The sequence below is a fragment of the Saccopteryx leptura genome, chromosome 3 (genome assembly GCF_036850995.1).
Source record: "Saccopteryx leptura isolate mSacLep1 chromosome 3, mSacLep1_pri_phased_curated, whole genome shotgun sequence".
NCBI classification, from domain to species: Eukaryota; Metazoa; Chordata; class Mammalia; order Chiroptera; family Emballonuridae; genus Saccopteryx; species Saccopteryx leptura.
In genome coordinates, this window is record NC_089505.1 from 206,469,239 (window position 1) to 206,493,995 (window position 24,757).

Below are 24,757 nucleotides of genomic sequence, written 5' to 3' on the forward strand. Positions count from 1 at the left end.
AGACCTGCCGCCAAGTCACACTTGCATGGAAGCCGAAATCAACGCGCATTTTGAATTACTTTTCTGGCCATTTTTTAAAAATTAAAAAAAAAAATCTACCTTGTGCCTGTGATTAAAGTCTTTATTTTTGCCATGAATTTAAATGAATCAGAACCTAGCAATGTTTTTCATCAGCCATGATATTTGGCATAAACATTGACCAAAATAAATAAGGCTTTGGACAAGCAAGGATTATAACAGAAGACTGAAAAATACAGCCCACAGATCCTAGACTGGACATCTTTAAGCCATTCCTTGGCTCTTCATCGTTGCAAGTCAGCAAGTGAACATATCCATAGGTTGGTGAAAGGTCTTCCTCCAAGATGGAAAAAGTATAAACAGTCTGCAGTGTTTGCTGTGTCAGCCACTTCAAACTTATGGAAACTTTAAAGTCATAAATCACCAATCATATCCCTTTCTCCAAGGTAGCTCACTAGGACTATTAGGAAGGAGATGGAGGCAAAATGTTTGCACAATATTGGTTAGTCATGCCTGACCAGGCGGTGGTGCAGTGGATAGAGAGTCGGACTGGGGTATGGAGGACCCAGGTTCGAGACCCCGAGGTCTCCAACTTGAGCGCAGGCTCATCTGGTTGGAGCAAAAAGCTCACTGACTTGAGCCCAAGGTCGCTGGCTCAAGCAAGGGGTTACTCAGTCTGCTGAAGGCCCGCAGTCAAGGCATATATGAGAAAGCAATCAATGAATAGCTAAGGTGTTATAACACACAACGAGGGACTAATAATTGATGCTTCTCATCTCTCTGTCCCTCTCTCTGACTCTGTAAAAAAAAAAAAAAAAAAAAAAGATTGGTTAGTCAGTTACAGCAAGTACATGAGATAGACAACTCTCATTATTCTTATTACATGATGCTTCATTGGGAACATGTTTTATTTCTTTAGGAGACTTCAAACGGCTACTAACACATATTTGCATCCCACAAGTATTTGATACAGTAGAGAGGTGCTCAGCACCTTGATTCAAATCCATGAACAAATATTTATTGAACAAATTAATAAATGACTAAGGAGATCTCTAGTAATGTTACTGGCATTGGGGTTTTTAGGTTCCCCAAGATAGAAATCAAGAAGAAACCCCAAAGAAATTTCCGGACAGATTTTATTAAGCTTATGCTCAAACACAAGGGAGTTAGCACAGAGGAAAGGAAGTCCTCTGAAAAGGCTGGGGACTGGCTTTCCTTGGCTGCTTTTATAAGCTAGGGACAAAGTGGCTTGCTCACAAAGGCAGGTATTTTTGAAAAGGCAGGCTTGCAGAAATTTTCATTTCAGGATCCAGCTATTTCCTTTTCCAGCTTTATTGCCTGGTAACTACGTTGGTGCCTGTGCTGCGGGACAAGATGGCAGACTGTTCATTATCATCACACTAGGACTGTCTAGAGCAGTGGTCCCCAACCCCCAGGCTGCAGACCAGTACCAGTCCGTGGGCCATTTGGTACCGGTCCGTAGAGAAAGAATAAATAACTTACATTATTTCCATTTTATTTATATATAAGTCTGAACAATGTTTTATTTTTTTTAAATGACCAGATTCCCTCTGTTACATCCATCTAACACTCACTCTTGACACTTGTCTTGGTCATGTGATACATTTATTGATCCCACCCTAAAGGCCGGTCCGTGAAAATATTTTCTGACATTAAACTGGTCCGTGGCCCAAAAAAGGTTGGGGACCACTGGTCTATAGTGATCCAGTCTTGATCAATTGTAAATGCAGCTCAAGTTTCAACATCTGCAAGGAAGCAGGCAGAAGGGAGATAAAATCAATGACCTCTTTGTTTTTGAGTAAAGAATGGCGGGGTGCTGTTCAGCTTCTCTGGCATTCCTTCTGACAACTTGACTTTCTGGCCACCCAATATTTTTCCATTCTAGGGCCCAGGTCCCAATGAATCAGGATAGTAAGAAGCAGGAAAATTCAAAATTCCTTAGCAAATGGATCGGGGAAACTGAGACAGATAGCTGACTCAAACTGGCTTCATTCAACACCCTGACTAACCTGCCTCCTTTTCCCTTGTGTGACCACTCCTGTAAGCATTAAGCCCCCAGGACAGTGAAGTTCTGATCAGTATCAAATAACCTTAGAAACAAAGCCTTTGGTCTGTTGACCATAGAGACAGAGTTTTGGTCAAACTAGAGATAAAACCTGGGCCTCAGTTGTGTTTCAGCTCCAGGCCCAGAAAAGTAGCAAAACCAGATGAAGTGACACCATGGTTGGCAGCAGGACCAGATACAATGACCAATGACCCCCTGCCGGAGCACCAACCAATCAGTAGAGACCATGACCTTGACTCTATATGCTCATTTTGATGATCAGCATATTAAAGGACACACCTGGAAAACTGATGAATATTTTATTGAGATCTTCCCTTGAGTCCTCCCCTAAAATGACTGCATTTAGAGAACAGAAAAAAACCCTAAGACAAAGGACCCAGTGCATTCTCTATCCCTAGAGCATGCCTGTGCCTTCTTTCTTCAGGTGTGTGTCTTTGCTTTCTTTCTCCTAAGTTCTAAGAGTCCTCATGAGACTTTCAACAAGGGAAGCAGCAGGCAGCAGCAGCTTGTCCCAGGCTGACCTCCTGACCCTGTCTCTGAGGGACCTTCTTTTGCCTCTGTAACTTGTTTCCTGAACTCACACAGCCCAGCTGGCTCAATTCTTCCTGTGACCATTTCTAAAAGGCGAAGGCAGCTCTCTGAACAGCCTGCTCAAATCTTCTCTTCAAGTATACTTTTGCTTTACATGCTAAATAAACTTCTTCTTCTACAATTCTTAACTCTTGTTGGGCAAATGAGTTTGTAAAATTTGTATTGTTGAGTTTCCTCACTCTTATTGTTGAAAATGGAGCTGGTCTGTGAAATTGCTAATTATCTTCCTGCTTGGGAAGGGCCATTGTTGTGCTAATGTGTGCTGGAGGAGGGGTTTTCACTCCAAAAAGTTTTAAGGAGAAGAAGAAGGAAGCCATTTTTTGCAGAGTAGGAAGCCAAGATGGCAGGGTGCTGAAGGAGAAGCCAGTTTTTGCAGAGAGGAGAAGGGAGAATGTGTGCAGAAGTGGAACCAGAGGTGACTGAGACTGGTGGCGGCCTTTGATTCTAGGAAAAACTAGATGTGTCAGTAACTTTGTGAGCTCTGAATGAGTGTAAGGGAAGTGTTTTTCCCTGGGTGTTTTATTCACCTGCCAGTGAAAGGCTAGAATAAAGGAATTGCCCACAATTTTTTGGCTCCACTGTTTCTTTACCATCTGCCCAAATCTAATGAGAACCTGCATGTGAATGGCCATGATGGCGGTGGCCCCTGGCCATACACCTCTGAATTCTTTCTTTGCCAAACTCAAGAACTGAGAGCAGACATCTCTAGTAACTCCTACACTGTCTCAGTAACAAATCTGTCTAGCCTGGTCACTTTTAGCTAATAGCTATAAAAGTGGGGGTGTCATAAGAGGTAAAGAAATTTAAGAAATACAGATTGTGAATTATATGAAAGTGTATCACTTTAGAGCTTCCTTTGAACCTCCATACAGATATAATGGGAGAGAAAATGGTTTTTAAAGGGCAACTGTATTACAATTGGAGCAGAGGTTCAGGCATGCATCCAGTCCTTTGTCTCCTTTACAGAATTTCTTTTCTGACATTCTTCCTGGATGTAAGAAACCTAAAGGTTTAGTTTGTATTGTATTGTTTTGTGTTTTTGGCTGATAAAGCTAGTTGACACTAGAAATAATTTATACAACTGAGCCCAAGCCCTTATACACTTCTTAACAAACAAAATAAAAATGAAACCTAAAAGTGAAGTAAAGCTACTACTACTACAAAAAAAAAGCCTTATAATCCATCTCTATAATTCAAATCACCTCTAATAAATCAGGGTCCAACCCAATCATAAATTTTTCCAACTTAAAAATATGATAAAGGATTTTTAAAAATGTTTGTAACCTCTTTGGGGTTTTAGCAATACCAATCTCCAACTTAAACAAATTTTGTGATGTAGCTTTCTAATTCACATGCCTTTAAGTCACCATGGCTCTTATTTGTCTCTTGTTCCAACTGTTTTCTTGTGTCTCTCTTGCTGAAATGGTTTCAATTAGAGCCTGGAAAGGGTTGATACAGAACTCCTGTGTGGTGCTTGCCAACATGGGAATTGGTTTTAAACATTGCCATTTTTCATCCAAAAAAGAATTCCCCCTTCCTGCCCTTGACTTAGAAGAGATTATTCTCAGATACGCATTTAGCTGATTTTTAATGTCAAAAAAACTTAATTTGCAAACTCGTTAGAAACTCTTTAGTAAAAGCTGCCTAGTAAAACATATGATTAATATTGGTAAGCTACTTATTTGCATATTAATTAGTCTCCATACTCCACTAATTAAAACTGCACTGCCTATCTAAGGGCTTCCTCCTAGGCTGCTGGTCTCATTTCTATATGCAGTCATATGCTACTTAATGACAAGTATATGATCTGAGAAATGTGTAGTTAAATCATTTCATAATTGTGCGAACATTGCGAGTTCACTGACACAGACCTATGGGGTACAACCTCCTACACACCTTGGCTGTATGATCTAGCTTATTGCTCTTAGGCTACACACCTGTACAGCATGTTACTGTGCTGAATACTGAGGCAATTGTGAGTATTTGTGTATCTAAACATATCTAAACATAGAAAAGGGACTAAAATTACAGTAAGATAAAAAATTGTGCACCTGCATAGAGCACTGCCACAAATGGAGCTTGCAGGACTGCAAGGTGCTCTATATAGATCAATGAGTGAGTGGGGAGTGACTGTGGGATCTGGGACATCACTGTGCACACTGTAGACTTTACAAACACTGTATATATAGGCCACATGAAAATTATAAAACAACATGAGATTAAATCAAGCACAAGAGAAAATAATGCATTCAAGAGACCTAATAAAAATGAGATGGAGACCACACCTAGGGAACACAGAGGCAACACCCATTGGACTCCAGTGGCAAAACCCTTCTGATACACAGACAAAATGGGCAGGCAGAGAAATGCAACACAAATGAATCAAGAGAAATCTCAAAAAAAGGACTTGAATGAGTCATATATAACCAAATTACCAGATGCAGAGTTTAAAATAATGATTTTTAGGATGTTCAAAGAGCTTAGAACAACAATAAATGGTCATTACATCTAAATGAAGAGATAGCAAATATAAAAAAGGAAATTGAAATAATAAAAAAGAATCAGTCAGAAATGACAAATACAATATCAGACTTGAAGACCACAATGGAAGGAATTAAAAAGCAGGATGGATGAAGATGAGGATCAAATCAGCGAGTTAGAGGACAAGGTAAACAAAGGCATGGAAGCAGAGCACCAAAAAGAAAAGAGACTCAAAAAGTCTGAGGAAACTCTAAGAGAACTCTTGAAAACATGAAGAGAAATAACATCCGCATCATAGGGGTTTCTGAAGAAGAAGAGAAAGAACAAGGGATAGAAACTTTGTTCAATCAAATCATAGCTGAAAACTTCCCTAAATTGAGGCAGGAAAAAGTCTCACATGTTCAAGAAGCACAGAGAGGCCAGACCTGTGGTGGCGCAGTGGATAAAGCTTCGACCTGGAACGCTGAGGTCGCTGGTTCAAAACCCTGGGCTTGCCTGGTCAAGGCACATATGGGAGTTGATGCTTTCTACTCCTCCCTTCTCTCTCTCTCTTTTTCTCTTTCTCTCTCTCTCTCTTTCCTCTCTAAAATAAATAAATAAATAAAGTTTAAATAAAAAAAAACTCATTAAAAAAAAAGAAGCACAGAGAGCTCCATTAAAGAGAAACCCAAAGAAATCTACACCAAGAAACATCATAATTAAAATACCAAAGCTAAGTGATAAAGAGAAAATATTAAAAGCTGCTAGAGAAAAGAAGGCTATCACCTACAAAGGAGCCCCATCAGGATGACACCCAACTTCTCAACAGAAACACTTGAGGCCAGAAGGGAATGGCAAGAAATATTCAAAGTAATGCAGAACAAGAACCTACAACCAAGACTACTTTATCCAGCAAGGCTATCATTTAAAATTGAAGGAGAAATAAAAAGCTTCCCAGACAAAAAAACCTCAAGGAATTCATTACAACCAAACCAATGCTGCAGGAAATGTTAAGGGGCATGGTGTAAACAGATCAAAGTGGGAAAAGAATATAGCAAAAGAGGAATACAGCTTTAAAGAATAAAATGGCAATAAACAACTACATATCAATAATAACTTTAAATCTAAATGGATTAAATGACCCTATCAAAAGACATAGGGTAGCTGCATGGATAAGAACACAGGACCCGTACATATGCTGTCTACAAAAGATACACCTTAAAACAAAAGATGCACATAGACTGAAGGTAAAAGGATGAGAAAAAATATTTCATGCAAATGGAAATGAAAAAAAAGCTGAGGTAGCAATACTTATATCAGACAAAACAAACTTTAAAACAAAGGCTATAGTAAGAGATAAAGAAGGTCACTACATAATGATAAAAGGAGCAATCCAACAGGAAGATATAACCATTATAAATATCTGCACACCTAATATAGGAGCACCTAAATTTATAAAGCAGACTTTGATGGATATAAAGGGTGAGATCAACATCAATACTCTAATAGTAAGAAATTTCAATACCCAACTAGCATCACTAGATAGATCCTCAAGAAAGAAAATTAAAGAAACAGCAGACTTAAAGGACACTCTAGATCAACTCGATTTAATAGATATCTTCAGAACCTTTCACCCTAAAGCAGCAGAATATACATTCTTTTCAAGTGCTCATGGTACATTCTCTAGGATAGACCACATGTTAGGGCACAAAAGTAATCTTAACAAATTTAAGAAGATTGAAATCATATCAAGCATTTTCTCTGATCACAATGCCATGAAACTAGAAATCAACCACAACAGAAAACTCAAAAATACTCAAACACTTGGAAACTAAATAGCATGTTATTAAATAAAAAATGGGTTCACAATGAGATCAAAGAAGAAATAAAAAAATTCCTAGAAACAAATGATAATGAGCATACATCAAAACAAAATTTATGGGACACAGCAAAAGCAGTTCTGAGAGGGAAGTTCATAGCATTAGAAGCATACTTTAAGAAGCTAGAAAAAGCTCAGATAAACAACTTGACCCTGCATCTAAAAGAACTAGAAAAAGAACAGCAAGTAAAGCCCAGGGGTAGTAGAAGGAAGAAAATAATAAAGATCAGAGTGGAAATAAATGCTTAGAGGCTAAAGAAACAATACAGAGGATCAATGAAACCAGGAGCTAGTTCTTTGAAAAGGTAAACAAGATCGATGAACCTTTAACTAGACTCACCAAAAAAAAGAGAGAGAAGACTCAAATAAATAAAATTAGAAATGAGGTGGAAAAATAACTGACACAACAGAAATACAAAATATTGTAAGAAAATACTATGAAGAACTGTATGCCAATAAACTAGACAACCTAGATGAAATGGAAAAATTCCTTGAAACATACAATCTTCCAAAAATCAGTCTGGACGAATCAGAAAATTCAGACCAATTACAACAAATGAGATCAGAACAGTTATCAAAAACTCCCAACAAAGAAAAGTCCTGGGGCTGATGGCTTCACAAGTGAATTCGACCAAATATTCAAAGAAGAACTAACTCCTATCCTTCTCAAGCTATTTCAAAAAATTCAAGAGTACGAAAGACTTCCAAGCTCCTTTTATGAGGTAAGCATAATACTGATTCCAAAACCAGGCAAAGACAACACAAAGAAAGAAAATTATAGGCCAATATCCCTGATGAATATAGATGCTAAAATCCTCAACAAAATATTAGCAAACCAGATCCAGCAATATATGAAAAAAATCATACACCATGATCAAGTGGGATTTATTCTGGGGAGGCAAGGCTAGTACAATTTTCTTAAATCAATCAATGTGATTCATCACATAAACAAAAGGAAGGAGAAAAACCACATGATAATTTCAACAGATGCAGAAAAAGCACTTGATAAAATCCAGCACCCATACATGATCAAAACTTTCAGCAAAGTGGGAATACACGGAACATACCTCAACATGATAAAGGCTATCATGACAAACCCACAGCCAACATCATACTCAATGGGAAAAAATTAAAAACAATCCCCTTAAGATCAGGAACAAGGCAGGGGTGCCCCCTTTCACCACTCTTATTCAACATAGTTCTGGAAGTCCTAGCCACAGCAATTAGATAAGAAGAAAAAATAAAAGGCATCCAAATTGGAAAAGAAGAAGTAAAACTATCATTATTTGCAGATGATATGATATTGTATATAGAAAACCCTAAAGTCTCAGTCAAGAAACTACTGGACCTGATAAATGAATTCAGCAAGGTGGCAGGATATAAAATTAATACTCAGAGGCACTTTTATACACCAACAATGAACTGTCAGAAAGAGAAATTAAAAAAACAATCTCCTTTATTATTGCAACAAAAAAAAATAAAGTACCTAGGAGTAAATTTAACCAAGGAGATTAAAGACTTATACTCAGAAAATTATAAAACATTGATAAAAGAAATCAAGGAAGATACAAACAAGTGGAAGCACATACCTTGTTCATGGTTAAGAAGAATAAACATGATTAAAATGTATATACTACCCAAAGCAATTTATAAATTCAATGCAATACTAATTAAAATACCAATGACATACTTCAAAAACATAGAACACATATTCCAAAAATTTATATGGAACCAAAAAAGAACACGAATAGCCTCAGCAATCTTGAAAAGGAAGAATAAAGCGGGAGGTATCACACTTCCTAATATCAAATTATACTACAAGGCCATTGTACTCAAAACAGCCTGGTACTGGCATAAGAACAGGCATATAGATCAATGGAACAGAACAGAGAACTCAGAAATAAACCCACACTTTTATGGACAACTGATATTTGACAAAGGAGGTAAGAGCATACAATGGAGTAAAGACAGTCTCTTTAACAAATGGTGTTGGGAAAATTGGACAGCTACCTGCAAAAAAATGAAACTAGACCACTAACTTATACCATTCACAAAAATAAACTCAAAATGGATAAAAGACTTAAATGTAAGCCATGAAACCATAAGCATTTAGAAGAAAACATAGGCAGTATGTCTCCGACATCTCTCGCAGCAATATATTTGCTGATTTATCTCCATAGCCAAGTGAAATAAAAGACAGATTAAACAAACAGGACTATATCAAACCAACTTGTAAAACTCAACACCAGGAAGACAAACAATCCAATCAAAAAATGGGCAAAAGAGGCCCTGGCCGGTTGGCTCAGTGGTAGAGCATCGGCCTGGCCTGCAGGAGAAGCACCCATTTGCTTCTCCACCCCTCCCCCTCTCCTTCCTCTCTGTCTCTCTCTTCCCCTTCCGCAGCGAGGCTCCATTGGAGTAAAGATGGCTCGAGCGCTGGGGATGGCTCCTTGGCCTCTACCCCAGGCTCTAGAGTGGCTCTGGTCACAACAGAGCGACGCCCTGGAGGGGCAGAGCATCGCCCCCTGGTGGGCAGAGCGTCGCCCCCTGGTGGGCGTGCCGGGTGGATCCCGGTAGGGCTCATGTGGGAGTCTGTCTGACTGTCCCCGTTTCCAGCTTCAGAAAAAAGAAAAAAACAAAACAAAAAACAAAAACAAAACAAAACAAAACAAAAAAAATGGGCAAAAGAAATGAATAGACACTTCTCCAGAGAGGACATACAGATGGCCAATAGGCATATGAAAAAATGCTCAACATCACTAATCATTAGAGAAATCCAAATTAAAACCACAATGAGATATCACCTCACACCAGTCAGAATGGCGCTCATCAACAAAACAATACAGAATAACTGTTGGCGAGGATGTGGAAAAAAAGGAACCCTCCTGCACTGCTGGTGGGAATGCAGACTGGTGCAGCCACTGTGGAAAACAGTATCCTTAAAAAATTAAAAATCGAACTGCCTTTTGACCCAGCTATCCCACTTTTAGGAATATACCCCAAGAACACCATAGGACTGTTCCAAAAGGATAAATGCACCCCCATGTTTATGGCAGCGTTGTTCACAATAGCAAAGATCTGTAAACAGCCCAAGTGTCCGTCAGTGGACAAATGGATTAAAAAGCTTTGGTACATATATACAATGGAATACTCTTCAGCCATAGGAAATGATGACATCGGATCATTTACAACAACATGGATGGACTTTGATAACAGTATACAGAGTGAAATAAGTAAATCAGAAAAAACTAAGAACTATATGATTCTATACATGGGTGGGACATAAAAATGAGACTCAGAGACATGGACAAGTGTATGGTGGTTATGGGGGAGAGGCACGAAGAAAACCAGATAGAAGGTGACGGAAGACAATTTGACCTTGGGTGATGGGTATGCAACATAATCAAATGTCAAAATAACCTGGAGATGTTTTCTCTATATAAAAAAAAGAAAGTTTGGGGGAGCATGGGCTCCTCCTGGCTCAGCGCCTCTTCTCTCTGTGTAGGGGGGTAGGTAAGAGATTGAAAAGAAGCAGCCTAGTCTCTCGTCAACTGGGAGGGAAAGAGAAGAAGGGCAAGAAAGAAACAGGAGACAGGGAGGTGTGCAGCCCTAACCAGGAGGGAGCTGCCACATGCCCACCAACTGTCCAGGGGTGGCAAGAGACAGCTATGGGGTAGCAGGGCGGAGGCCCTGGCTTGGGTGGCTCACATCAGCTCTGTATCAAAGGGGAAAGTTAAGGGAATGTCTAAGGTGTTTTTTAATTGAAAAAATATTGAAAGTTTCTGAATAAGATGTATGAGGCTGCTGCCAGTCTAATATGGCATACTGTTTTACAGAAAACCTTTTTTATGTAGAAAGAATACACTCTATTAGATTAGAAGTATAGTATAGTGTTGGGCAAATGAGTTTGTAAAATTTGTAATTTTTTGAGTTTGCTCACTTTTATTGTTAAAAAATGGTGCTGGACGACCATGTGTTTGCTTGCCCTCAGAGCAGGGCAGTTGATTGCACATTGCGGATAGCATTCCTGCTTGAGAGGGGAATGTTAATGTTTGCTGAAGGAGGGGTCTTTGTGAGTCTGGGTAGTTTTACAGAGAGAGCAGAGAGAATGCAGAGTGCTGAGGAAGAAGCCAGTTTTGCAGAGAGAGAGAAGGTGTACAGATGAGGAACCAGAGGCTTTGGGAGCCCTGAATGAAAGGGAAGTGTTTCCCCTGCCTGTTTGCTTATCAGCTAGTCTAAGACTTTAATAAAGGAATGGCCCACCATTTTTTGGCTCCACTATTTCTTTACCATCTGTCCAAATTCAATGAGAACCTGCATGGCCATGATGGCAGCGGCCACTGGCTATACATATAGTAAGTACATAAACCAGCAACATAGTTGTTTATTATCATTTTCAAGTATTATACACTATACATAGTTATGTACTGTACAAAATCTTGTGCTATACTTTTATACAATTAACAGTGCAGTGGGGTTGTTTCCACTAGCATCACCACAAACACATGAATAATGGGTTTCACTCTGACCTTACTACAGTGTTACTAGGTGATAAGAATTTTTCAGCTTCACTATAATCTTATGAAACCAGCTTTGTACATGTGGCCCATCATTGACCACATTGTTGTTACATGGTGCATGAGTGTAAAAGCATGTATTTTAACTAAAATAATGGTTACCAATTATGTCTTTAGTTTTCTAAAGTATTAATTTTTCGATCTGTGACACTATAACTGCTTGAAAAGTATTAGAACCCCCTCTAAGCAGCCATTTCTTTTGCCCAAATATCACTTTTGTCCCAGGATCTGTGTGCTCCTTGGGTTTTTTGTTTGTTTGGGTTTTTTTTTTTTTTTTTTTTTTTGTATTTTTCTGAAGCGAGAAGCAGGGAGGCAGAGAGAGAGACAGACTCCTGCACGAGCCCCTCCGAGATCCACCCAGCAAGATCCACCTCAGGGTTCTGCCCATCCAGGCCACAGCTCCACTGCAACCGGAGCCATTCTAGTGCCTGAGGTAGAGGCCATGGAGCCATCCTCAGTGCCCAGGCCAACTTTGCTCCAATGGAGCCTTGGCTGTGGGAGAAGAAGAGGGAGACAGAGAGGAAGGAGAGGGGGAGGGATGGAGAAGCAGATGGGCACTTCTCCTGTGTGCCCTGGCCAGGAATCAAACCCAGGACTTCCACACACCAGACTGATGCTCTATCATTAAGCCAACTGGCCAGGGCCTCCTTGGGGTTTTGATGGGAAGATTAGCTATGACTGGTAGTAATTGATGATGAATTAACGGTAATAAATGAATTTTATGATGAATAAAACTTGAGTTCAATAACTATGTAATACATTTTTTTTCAAATTTCAGACCCCAAAATTAAGGAATGTCTTATACATGGGAGCATCTTCTACATGGGAAAATATGGTAATTTTCCAAGTACAGGTCTTTTACGTCCTTAGTTAAGTTTACTCCTAAATATTTTATTATTTTTGAAGCAATTGTGAATGGTATTGCTTTCTTGGTTTCCCCTTCTGATAGATCATTATTGGTGCATTAAAATGTAAACAATTTCTGATATTTATTTTGTATCTTGCTACTTTACTGAATTTCTTTATCAGTTCTGGTAGTTTTTAGGTGGAATCTTTAGAGTTTATATACAGGATCATGCCATCTGCAAATAATGACCATTTTACTTCTTTCTTTCCAATTTAGATGCCTTTTATTTCTTCTTGTTGTCTGATTGCTGTGGCTAGGACTTCCAGTATTATATTGAATAAGAGTGGTAAAAGCAGACATCCTTGTCTTGTTCTTAAAGGAAACATTTGTAGTTTTTACCCACTGAATATGATGTTGGCTATGCATTTGTCATATATGGCTTTTGTTACATTGAAGTATGTATGTTCCCTCTAGCCCACTTTGTTGAGGGTTTTTAACATAAATGGGTGCTAGATTTTGTCAAATGATTTTTCTGCATCTATTGATATGATCATGTGATTTTTCTATCCTTCATTTTATTTACGTAGTATATTACATTAATTGATTTGCAGATATTGGGCCAACCTTGCATCCCAGGAATAAATCCCACTTGATCATGGTGTATGACCTCTTAATGTATTGCTGGATCTGGTTTGCTAATATTTTGTTAAAGATTTTAGCATCTATGTTCATCAGGGATATTGGCCTATAATTTTTTTTCTTTGTAATGTCTTTATCTGGTTTTGGAATTAGGATAATGCTGGCCTTATAGAATGAGGTTGGGAGTCTTCCATCCTCTTGAACTCTTTGGAATAGTTTGAGAAGGATAAGTGTTAATTCTTTTTTGAATATTTGGTAAAATTCACCTGTGAAGCCTTCTGGTCCAGGACTTTATTTATTAATTACTGCTTCAATTTCATTGGCTGTACTCTGTCTATCCAGATTCTCTGATACAAGCTGTTTCTATTTTGAAAGATTGTATGTTTCTAGGAATTTATCCATTTCATCTAGATTCACCAATTTATTGGCATATAATTGTTCATAATATATTCTTACAATCCTTTGTATTTCTTTTGTGTCTCTTGTTATATCTCCTCTTTCATCTCTAACTTTATTTATTTGGGTCCTCTCTTTATTTTTTTTTCTTGATGAATCTGGTTAAAGGTTTGCTCCTTTAGCTCTTTTAGTACTTTTGAAGGCTCCAAATTCCTTTTCTGTTTAAAACAGCCAGAATAAAGTTTTCTGCACTAAACCCTGATGGATGGATTTCTTCCTGATATAATTATGTAGTTTACATGAGACACTTTATTTGAAAGTGACTGACACTTAGCAGTAAGTACTTAGTAAACATTATTTTCCTTCTTTTTTTTTTTATTTATTCATTTTTAGAGAGGAGAGAGAGAGAGAGAGAGAGAGAGAGAGGGAGAGGAGAGAGAGACAGAGAGAGAAAGGGGGAGGAGCAGGAAGCATCAACTCCCATATGTGCCTTGACCAGGCAAGCCCAGGGTTTCGAACCACGACCTCAGCATTTCCAGGTCGACGCTTTATCCACTGCGCCACCACAGGTCAGGCTATTTTCCTTCTCTTATAATTTGTATATACAAAATCACAGATGAAACACCCAAATATTTTGAAAGATTCTGATAACTTAATTTCTCTCATAGTTTTCAGTTGACATATAAACACAAGCTTTAATCAAAAACCGAGTGTTACACCAATACATAAACATAGAAATAAATAAAGAATTGAAAAATACATTCATCTCTTCTTTTAACAAGAATTTATTGGCCACATATTATGATTAAGTGCCTGATCCTATCTTTGGGCCAATCATTTTATTTCCCTAAGTCTCAGTTTCCTCACTTAAAAAATGAAAGAGTTAAACAACATAATTTCTAAAGTTATTTTTTCTTTCTTGCTTCAAAATTGTGTGCCCTTTATATCATTAAGCAATTAACTCTCAGTTTGTCTCAGGATTCTAAGTTTCTCTGGTGGTTTGGAATTATCTAAGAAGAGTGGTTCACTGTTTCTCTTATCAAGTCAGCTAGGACAACTACTCCCTTTTGAATAATAATATATTTTCTCTACCAAATGGATCATAAACCTGACATCCCTTAACACAATTCCTCCCTCTCTTTCACTTTTGAGAAAACACTATTATCGTGATCATCAATAATATCTATCGAACAATTCCTATTGGTCACTTTGCATTTTCTTATACTTATGACATCTTCCCCATTTAACTTCCACAATACCCTATGCACATGCTTGCTATGATGAAACTGAGGCTGAGACAAGTTAGGCAAGTTTCCTAGAGTCAGAGAACTAGTAGGGCAGAATAAAAAGCCTCTCGCTTAATCATTAGATTAGATGACCTCTTTAACAACAGTAATAATAATAATTAGTAGTAGTATTTTAAAAAATAGTTTTAGCTAACCTTTACTGAGTACTTGCTGTATGCCAAATAGTCTGCTCTTTTGTTTATGTTCTGAGTTCATTCTCACAATTTACAACCTAACTCCTATTATAACCCCTATTTTATAGATGAAGAATTGGAACCTTACTAATTTTAAGTGTCTTGACCAAAGTTGTTCAGCTTGTCATTGGTGGGGCTTGGCTGTAAGCATAGGCAGTATAGAAGCAGGGTGCTCTTACATGTCATGTCTATTGCCTCCCACTTCCCATAGGCACGGTGCTGTAGGAAAAACCTTGACTCTGGCTTAATTTATGGGAAACATAAATTGTTTGCATCCTTAAAGCCATTTAAGTAAAACACACATAGTGTTCCCCACAACTGATTCTCCCCATGCACACACCATGACACAATGACTGGGAAACACAAATGTGGAGACTTGTGAGAACAAATAGAGGAATGGACGGAGGGGTTGCATGTGTGACAGCAGCTGTGCAGTGGACACACTTTCTTGTTTCTCAAACTGGTGTGCGAGGACTACAGCCTCCCTTTTCATCATCCTTCCAGAGCTATAGCTTCTGGCCCTCTCTGTTCCTGTTTTAAACAGATTTGTTAATGTTGTGTAAATATATGTTTAAAAATTATGTGTTTTTTAGGGGGAGGGCAGTAGGAAGGTGTGATCATTTTAAAAATCTGAATCACTCTTATAAATGAACCAGATGCCTGCTAGAATTAATACAGTGGCAAACTGTGAATCTAAACAGTTAATTATTAAACACTTAATAGCCAAATATAGTACCTGTGGGCAAGGAGGGCCTCTCCTTTGAGGAGGTAAAAACTAATTTCAAAAGCAGAGTTACTGGGAAACGTGGGGTGCACACACATAGTACCTGTCTTTTTTTATTTGCTAAGCCACACTAAAAGAAAGGTGGTGATCTAAGAAAAAAATATATTTTAAAATCCTTGGGAAATTTGTTCAATAGTTATGCCTGAAAAAGACTAGGTGACAATGGGAGCCAGGGAGAAAGGAGGTAAGGGGATGTTTACACTGGATTTCGGCAGCACTAAGTCCTGAGGCTTTCAGTCCCTGAAGGAGCACAGATATGGCACACAGATCTTCCAAAATAAGAAAAATAACCAGCTAACGAATAAATAGATGCCTGAAATTTTTTTCCTCCAAGTTTGAGAAAAAAGAAAATATTATATTCACAAATATTACTGAAAACAGTACCTGTTATAGACTAAATATTTGTCCCTCCAAAATATATATGGTGAAGCTCTCTAACACAGGGGTCGGGAACCTATGGCTCGCGAGCCAGATGTGGCTCTTTTGATGGCTGCATCTGGCTCACAGACAAATCTTTAATAAAAAAAATAATAACATTAAAAATATAAAAAATTCTCATGTATTACAATCCATTCATTTTCTACTGCTCATGTTCATGGTTGCGGGTGGCTGGAGCCAATCACAGCTGTCCTCTGGGGCAACACCAAATTTTTATTGGATAATGCGTAATGTACACGGGTCGTTGTGAGGTCAGGAAGTAAACTTCCCTCCTTTTAATCAAGTAGTCAGCTAGCTAATTGCAGAAACCCTTTTGACGAAGAAGATAGCTAAAAGGGAAAAAGATGAGGAGTATCATACTTTTCAGCAGGAATGGACAGAGGAATTCACCTTTGTGGAGAGAGCAGGTTCTGCAGTGTGTCTAATACGCAATGACAAAATTGCATCGATGAAACCATCAAATATAAAGCGGCACTTCAACACATGCCATACTATATTTGCATCGAAATATCCAGCGAGGGACAGCAGGAAGAAAGCATGTCAAGAGCTACTGTGCAGAGTGCAAGCTACTCAGCAGCAACTCCGTGTTTGGACCCAACAAACTGACTGGAATTCAGCTAGCTTTGCTGGTGCTTTAGCAATTGTGAGAAACGAAAAGCCATTCACAGATGGGGAGTATGCCAAAACATTCATGCTTGATGTTGCCAATGAACTTTTGACAACTTTTCGGATAAAGACAAGATAATCAAACGAATAAAAGACATGCCTCTGTCGGCAAGAACTGTTCACGATTGTGCCATCATGATGGCAAATCAAATTGAGGCAACACAAGTGAAGGACATACATGCAGCACCATTCTTTTCTCTCGCTTTGGATGAGTCAACAGACATAAGCCATTTATCCCAGTTCAGCGTGATTGCAAGGTATGCTGTCGGTGACACACTACCTGAGGAAAGTCTTGCTGTTTTGTCTATGAAAGAGACAACAAGAGGGGAGGATTTATTCAAGTCTTTCACTAAGTTCACTAAAGAAAAAAATCTATTGATGGATAAACTTATTTCAGTGTATACTGATGGTGCTCCATGCATGGTGGGGAAAAACAGAGGATTCGTAGCACTTCTTCATGAACATGAAAAGAGACCCATCCTAAATTTTCACTGCATTCTACATCAGGAGGCACTTTGTGTTCAGATGTGTGGTGAGCAGCTTGGTGAAGTGATGTCGCTGGTCATTCGAGTGGTCAACTTTATTGTTCCCCGAGCTATAAATGATCTCCAGTTTAAAACACTGCTGGATGAAGTTGGGAATAATTATCCTGGTCTGCTTCTGCACAGCAATGTACGTTGGTTGTCAAGAGGGAAGGTGCTCAGCCGTTTCGTGGCTTGTCTGAGTGAAATCTGGACTTTTCTTTTTTTTTTTTTTTTTTTGCATTTTTCCAAAGCTGGAAACAGGGAGGAAGTCAGACAGACTCCCGCATGTGCCTGACCGGGATCCACCCGACATGCCCACCAGGGGGTGATGCTCTGACCATCTGGGGCTTTGCTCTGTTGCAACCAGAGCCATTCTAGCACCTGAGGCAGAGGCCACAGAGCCATCCTCAGCGCCCGGGCCAACTTTGCTCCAATGGAGCCCTGGCTGTGGGAGGGGAAGAGAGAGACAGAGAGGAAGGAGAGGGGGAGGGGTGGAGAAGCAGATGGGCACTTCTCCTGTGTGCCCTGGCCTGGAATCAAACCCGGGACTCCTGCACTCCAGGCCGACGCTCTACCACTGAGCCAAACAGCCAGGGCCTGGACTTTTCTTTTTTTTTTTTTTTTTTTTTTTTAAAATAAATTTTTATTAATGGTAATGGGATGACATTAATAAATCAGGGTACATATATTCAAAGAAAACATGTCTAGGTTATTTTGTCATTAAATTATGTTGCATACCCCTCGCCCAAAGTCAGATTGTCCTTCGCCACCCTCTATCAAGTTCTCTGTGCCCCTCCCCCTCCCCCTAACTCTCCCCCTGTCCTCCCTCCCCCCACCCCTGGTAACCACCACACTCTTGTCCATGTCTCTTAGTCTCATTTTTATGTTCCACCAATGTATGGAATCATGTAGTTCTTGTTTTTTTCTGATTTACTTATTTCACTCCTTATAATATTATCAAGATCCCACCATTTTGCTGTAAATGATCTGATGTCATCATTTCTTATGGCTGAGTAGTATTCCATAGTGTATATGTGCCACATCTTCTTTATCCAGTCTTCTATTGAAGGGCTTTTTGGTTGTTTCCATGTCTTGGCCACTGTGACAGTGCTGCAATGAACATGGGGCTACATGTGTCTTCACGTATCAATGTTTCTGAGGTTTTGGGGTATATACCCAGTAGAGGGATTGCTGGGTCATAAGGTAGTTCTATTTTCAGTTTTTTGAGGAACCACCATACTTTCCTCCATAATGGTTGTACTACTTTACAGTCCCACCAACAGTGAATGAGGGTTCCTTTTTCTCCACAGCCTCTCCAACATTTGCTATTACCCGTCTTGTTGATAATAGCTAATCTAACAGGGGTGAGGTGGTATCTCATCGTAGTTTTGATTTGCATTTCCCTAATAACTAATGAAGCTGAGCATCTTTTCATATATCTGTTGGCCATTTGTATCTCTTCCTGGGAGAAGTGTCTATTCATGTCCTCTTCCCATTTTTTTATTGGATTGTTTGTTTGTTTGTTGTTGAGTTTTATGAGTTCTTTGTAAATTTTGGAAATTAGGCCCTTATCTGAGCTGTTGTTTGAAAATATCATTTCCCATTTAGTTGGCTGTCTGTTTATTTTTATATCAGTTTCTCTTGCTGAGCAAAAACTTTTTATTCTAATGTAGTCCCATTCATTTATCTTTGCCTTCACTTCTCTTGCCATTGGAGTCAAGTTCATAAAATGTTCTTTAAAGCCCAGGTCCATGAGTTTAGTACCTATGTCTTCTTCTATGTACTTTATTGTTTCAGGTCTTATATTTAGGTCTTTGATCCATTTTGAATTAATTTTAGTACACGGGGACAGGCTGTAGTCGAGTTTCATTCTTTTGCATGTGGCTTTCCAGTTTTCCCAACACCATTTGTTGAAGAGGCTTTCTTTTCTCCATTGTGTGTTGTTGGCCCCTTTATCAAAGATTATTTGACCATATATATGTGGTTTTATTTCTGGGCTTTCTATTCTGTTCCATTGGTCTGAGTGTCTATTTTTCTGCCAATACCATGCTGTTTTGATTATCGTGGCCCTATAATATAGTTTAAAGTCAGGTATTGTAATGCCCCCAGCTTCATTATTTTTCCTTAGGATTGTTTTGGCTATTCGGGGTTTTTTATAGTTCCATATAAATCTGATGATTTTTTGTTCCATTTCTTTAAAAAATCTCATAGGGATTTTGATGGGAATTGCATTAAATTTGTATATTGCTTTGGGTAATATGGCCATTTTGATTATATTTATTCTTCCTATCCAAGAACAAGGAATATTTTTCCATCTCATTGTATCTTTTTCGATTTCCCTTAACAATGCTTTGTAATTTTCATTATATAGGTCCTTTACATTCTTTGTTATGTTTATTCCTAGGTATTTTATTTTTTTTGTTGCAATCGTGAAGGGGATTATTTTTTTGAGTTCGTTTTCTAATATTTCATTGTTGGCATAGAGAAAGGCTATGGACTTCTGTATGTTAATTTTGTATCCTGCGACCTTACTGTATTGGTTTATTGTTTCTAATAATCTTTTTGTGGAGTCCTTCGGGTTTTTGATGTATAGGATCATATCATCAGCAAAAAGTGATACCTTTACTTCTTCTTTTCCGATATGGATGCCTTTTATTTCTTTGTCTTGTCTGATTGCTCTGGCCAGAACTTCTAGCACCACGTTAAATAAGAGTGGAGAGAGTGGACAACCCTGTCTTGTTCCTGATTTAAGGTAGAAAGTCCTCAGTTTTATGCCGTTTAAAATGATGTTGGCTGATGGTTTATCATATATGGCCTTTATCATGTTGAGATATTTTCCTTCTATACCCATTTTGTTGAGAGTCTTAAACATAAAATTGTGTTGTATTTTATCAAAAGCCTTTTCTGCATCTATTGATAAGGTCATGTGGTTTTTGTTCTTTGTTTTGTTGATATGGTGTATTACGTTAACCGTTTTGCGTATGTTGAACCATCCTTGAGATTCTGGGATGAATCCCACTTGATCATGATGTATTATTTTTTTAATATGTTGTTGTATTCGGTTTGCCAGTATTTTGTTTAGAATTTTAGCATCTGTATTCATTAGAGATATTGGTCTGTAGTTTTCTTTCTTTGTGCCATCCTTGCCCGGTTTTGGTATGAGGGTTATGTTGGCCTCATAAAATGTGTTTGGAAGTATTGCTTCTTCTTCAACTTTTTGGAAGACTTTGAGTAGAATAGGAACCAAGTCTTCTTTGAATGTTTGATAGAATTCACTAGTATAACCGTCTGGGCCTGGACTTTTATTTTGGGGGAGGTTTTTAATAGTTTTTTCTATTTCCTCCCTGCTTATTGGTCTGTTTAGGCTTTCTGCTTCTTCATGACTCAGTCTAGGAAGGTTGTATTGTTCTAGGAATTTATCCACTTCTTCTAGATTGTTTATTTGGTGGCATATAATTTTTCATAGTATTCTACAATAATTCTTTGTATATCTATGATGTCTGTGGTGATCTCTCCTCTTTCATTTTGGATTTTATTTATTTGAGTCCTGTGCCTTTTTTCCTTGGTGAGTCTTGCTAAGGGTTTGTCAATTTTGTTGATCTTTTCAAAGAACCAGCTCCTTGTTTTATTGATTTTTTCTATAGTTTTTCTGTTCTCTATTTCATTTATTTCTGCTCTGATTTTTATTATCTCCTTTCTTCGGCTGGTTTTGGGTTGTCTTTGTTCTTCTTTTTCTAGTTCCTTAAGGTGTGAAGTTAAGTGGTTTACTTCGGCTCTCTCTTGTTTGTTCATATAGGCCTGAAGTGATATGAACTTTCCTCTTATTACTGCTTTTGCTGCATCCCAGAGATTCTGATATGTTGTATTTTCATTTTCATTTGTCTGTATATATCTTTTGATCTCTGCGCTTATTTCTTCTTTGACCCATTCATTTTTTAGAAGTATGTTGTTTAGTTTCCACATTTTTGTGGGTTTTTCCCCCTCTTTTTTGCAGTTGAATTCTAGTTTCAAGGCTTTATGATCAGAAAATATGCTTGGTACAATTTCAATTTTTCTAAATTTGCTGATATTGTCTTTGTGGCCCAACATATGGTCAATTCTTGAGAATGTTCCATGTACACTAGAGAAAAATGTATACTCTGTCGTTTTGGGATGAAGTGTCCTGTAGATGTCTATCATATCCAGCTGTTCTAGTATTTCGTTTAAGGCCACTATATCTTTATTGATTCTCTGTTTGGATGACCGATCTAGAGGCATCAGCGGAGTATTGAGGTCTCCAAGTATGATTGTATTTTTGTTAGTTTTTGTTTTAAGGTCAATAAGTAGCTGTCTTATATATTTTGGTGCTCCTTGGTTTGGTGCATATATATTAAGGATTGTTATGTCTTCTTGATTCAGTGTCCCCTTAATCATTATGAAGTGACCATTTTTGTCTCTGAGTACTTTTTCTGTCTTGTAGTCAGCATTATCAGATATGAGTATTGCTACACCTGCTTTTTTTTGGGTGTTGTTTGCTTGGAGTATTGTTTTCCAGCCTTTCACTTTGAATTTGTTTTTATCCTTGTTGCTTAGATGTGTTTCTTGTAGGCAGCATATAGTTGGATTTTCTTTTTTAATCCATTCTGCTACTCTGTGTCTTTTTATTGGTAAGTTTAATCCATTTACATTTAGTGTAATTATTGACACTTGTGGGTTCCCTACTGCCATTTTATAAATTGCTTTCTGTTAGTTTTGTATCTAGTTTGATTCTTCTCTTTTGTTTTTCTATCATTTGTTTTTGTTTGTTTGTGTTCCATACTTCTTTCCTCTGTTGCTACCTTTTTTAAGTCATGTGTTTTTGTGGTGCTTTTTTCTAGGGTGGTTACCATTAAGTAATGAAAAGGGTACCTACCATATTCATTGTAGTACCCTATCTTATAAGTATTTCTGCACTTCATCGTCCTTTGCTACTGTTAATCTCCATTCTCTCCCCCCTTTTTTTCCTTTGTTGTCACAGTTTAAGTTTGGTTTTATTGTGTTCTTGGTGGAGCTGTTACTTGTGGTGTTGTTTTCTTTTGTTCTTTGAATCTGGTTGGAAAACCCCCTTTAGTATTTCCTGGAGTGGGGGCTTTCTGTTGATAAATTCTCTCATCTTTTCTGTATTTGTGAATGTTTTTATATCTCCTTCATACTTGAAGGATAGCTTTGATGGGTATAGTATTCTTGGCTGAAAGTTCCTCTCTTTCAGGGCTTTAAATATTGGTGTCCACTCTCTTCTAGCTTGTAGAGTTTCTGCTGAGAAATCTGATGATAATCTAATAGGCCTTCCTTTATATGTTGTACTCTTCTTTTCCCTGGCTGCCTTGAGAATTTTTTCTTTGTCATTGGTTTGTGTCATCTTTATTATGATGTGCCTTGGAGTGGGTTTGTTGGGGTTAAGAAAACTCGGTGTTCTGTTTGCTTCTTGAATTTGAGGCTTTAGTTCTTTCCACAGGCTTGGGAAGTTCTCGTCTATTATTTGTTTGAGTATATTCTCCATTCCATTTTCTTTCTCTTCTCCCTCTGATATACCTATTATTCTTATGTTATTCTTTCTGATGGAGTCAGATAATTCCTGTAGGGCTTTCTCGTTTTTTATTATTTTTGAGTCTCTTTCTTCTTCTCTCTGTTGTGCCTCAAGTTGTTTGTCGTCTATTTCACTAATCCTATCTTCAATCTGGGCTGTTCTGCTAGCTAAGCTTGTTACCTTGTTTTTCAGCTCGTGAATTGAGTTTTTCATTTCTGTTTGATTTGTTTTTATAGTTTCAATTTCCTTGGTAATATATTCTTTGTGTTCATTGAGTTGTTTTCTGATCTCCCTATATTGCCTTTCTGTGTTTTCTTGTATATCTCTGAGAATTTTTAAGATTTCTATTTTAAATTCTCTGTCATTTAGCTCCAAGGCTTCCAATATGTTAAGTCTTTTCTCCATAGATTTTTCCACATCTATTTGTGTTACCTCTCTTTCTTTTGTATCCATAATATTCGATTTCCTCTTTCTTATTGGCATCTGAGGGTGGTCTTGTTGATAGCACTAATTAGAATTAATAAAGAGTAAAAAGTAGAAAAAAAAAAAAAAAGGTAAAACACCTCACAAAAAAAAGCAGTAATAATTTATTATTTCCCCCTTTTTTTCTTTCTTCTCTTTCCCTCCTCTCCCCTCCTCAGGGAAATATCATGCCTATAGTGGAGGGTCTGATTTGCGGTGAAGAGTTCAAGGGGCAAAAAAAAAGGGGAGTAGGGACCTACTAAATGAAAAAAAAAAAAAAAAAAAAAAAAAGGAAGAAAATCTTAGACAAGCATAAGATGATTTGCTTGTGGGTGATGGTCAACTAAGAGATATAATGAGAGGGATAAGAGGGAACCAGGAAAAAGGACAAAAAAATGAATAATAAAGAAGAAAAAAATAAAAATAATAAGTAAAAATCTGTTGTATTAAGTGGAGCGGAGACTAAATACAATGGAGACCTTGGGTTGGGAGGACCCAAAATGCCACAAAAATAAACAAACAAGAAAAAAACAAAAAAAAAAGCAAAAAAAAAAAATAAAGCCAAAAAAAAGCCTTGAGTCCCAAATTAACTAATTTGTTCGTAATTGAGGATTAAATGGGAGGAAAGTAAAACGAGAAAAAAAAAGAAAAAACGAATAGAAAGGAAAAAATAAGAAAAAGAGAAAAACGAAGGAAGAAATAAAAAAGGAAGAGAAAAAAACAAAATAAAGCAAAACAAAACAAAAAAAAAACAAAAGAGGAGAAAGTGAGAGTTAAGTGTTTTGGAGTATAATCTTAAAGGAGGGTGAGGATGAAGAAGAGAAATAAAATGTAACACTTATGGGTAGTGTAGTTCAAGAAAAGGGAAGCATAAGATGGGCAGAGAATATAAGGACCGAGGTGGAGGAAATAAAGGCAATAAGATAGAAGAAACAAACAACAACAACAACAAAAAAAAACAAAAAAAACAAAAAAAAAAGTTAGTGGAACAAGTTGTAAAGTCTGTGGATTTTTCTTGATTTTGAGATGTTAACTTCTTCCTTTTTCTTTTCTCTCCCTCTTCCTGGTCGGTGACTCTGTACCCCAGGCTCTGCCCCTGTGTCACACTTAGGTAGGGATTTGCAGTTGATGGGATTCTTTGGCAATGTCATATAATTGGCTTTAGTCTTGCTGGTAGTCAAGGCTTGTTGGCGTTTGCAGGGTCCAACGATGAGAGAGTTTGCTTTCCTGGATTCTCTCTCCTAGTCCCCCCTTCCTGAATTAGCAGCCTGGTGATCCAGCTATAAGGCTGCCACTGCTTCTGCCTGGGGAGTAAGAGGCTCAAAGAGCTGGGAAATCCCCACTCTATCCCCACTCAGTGCAAGG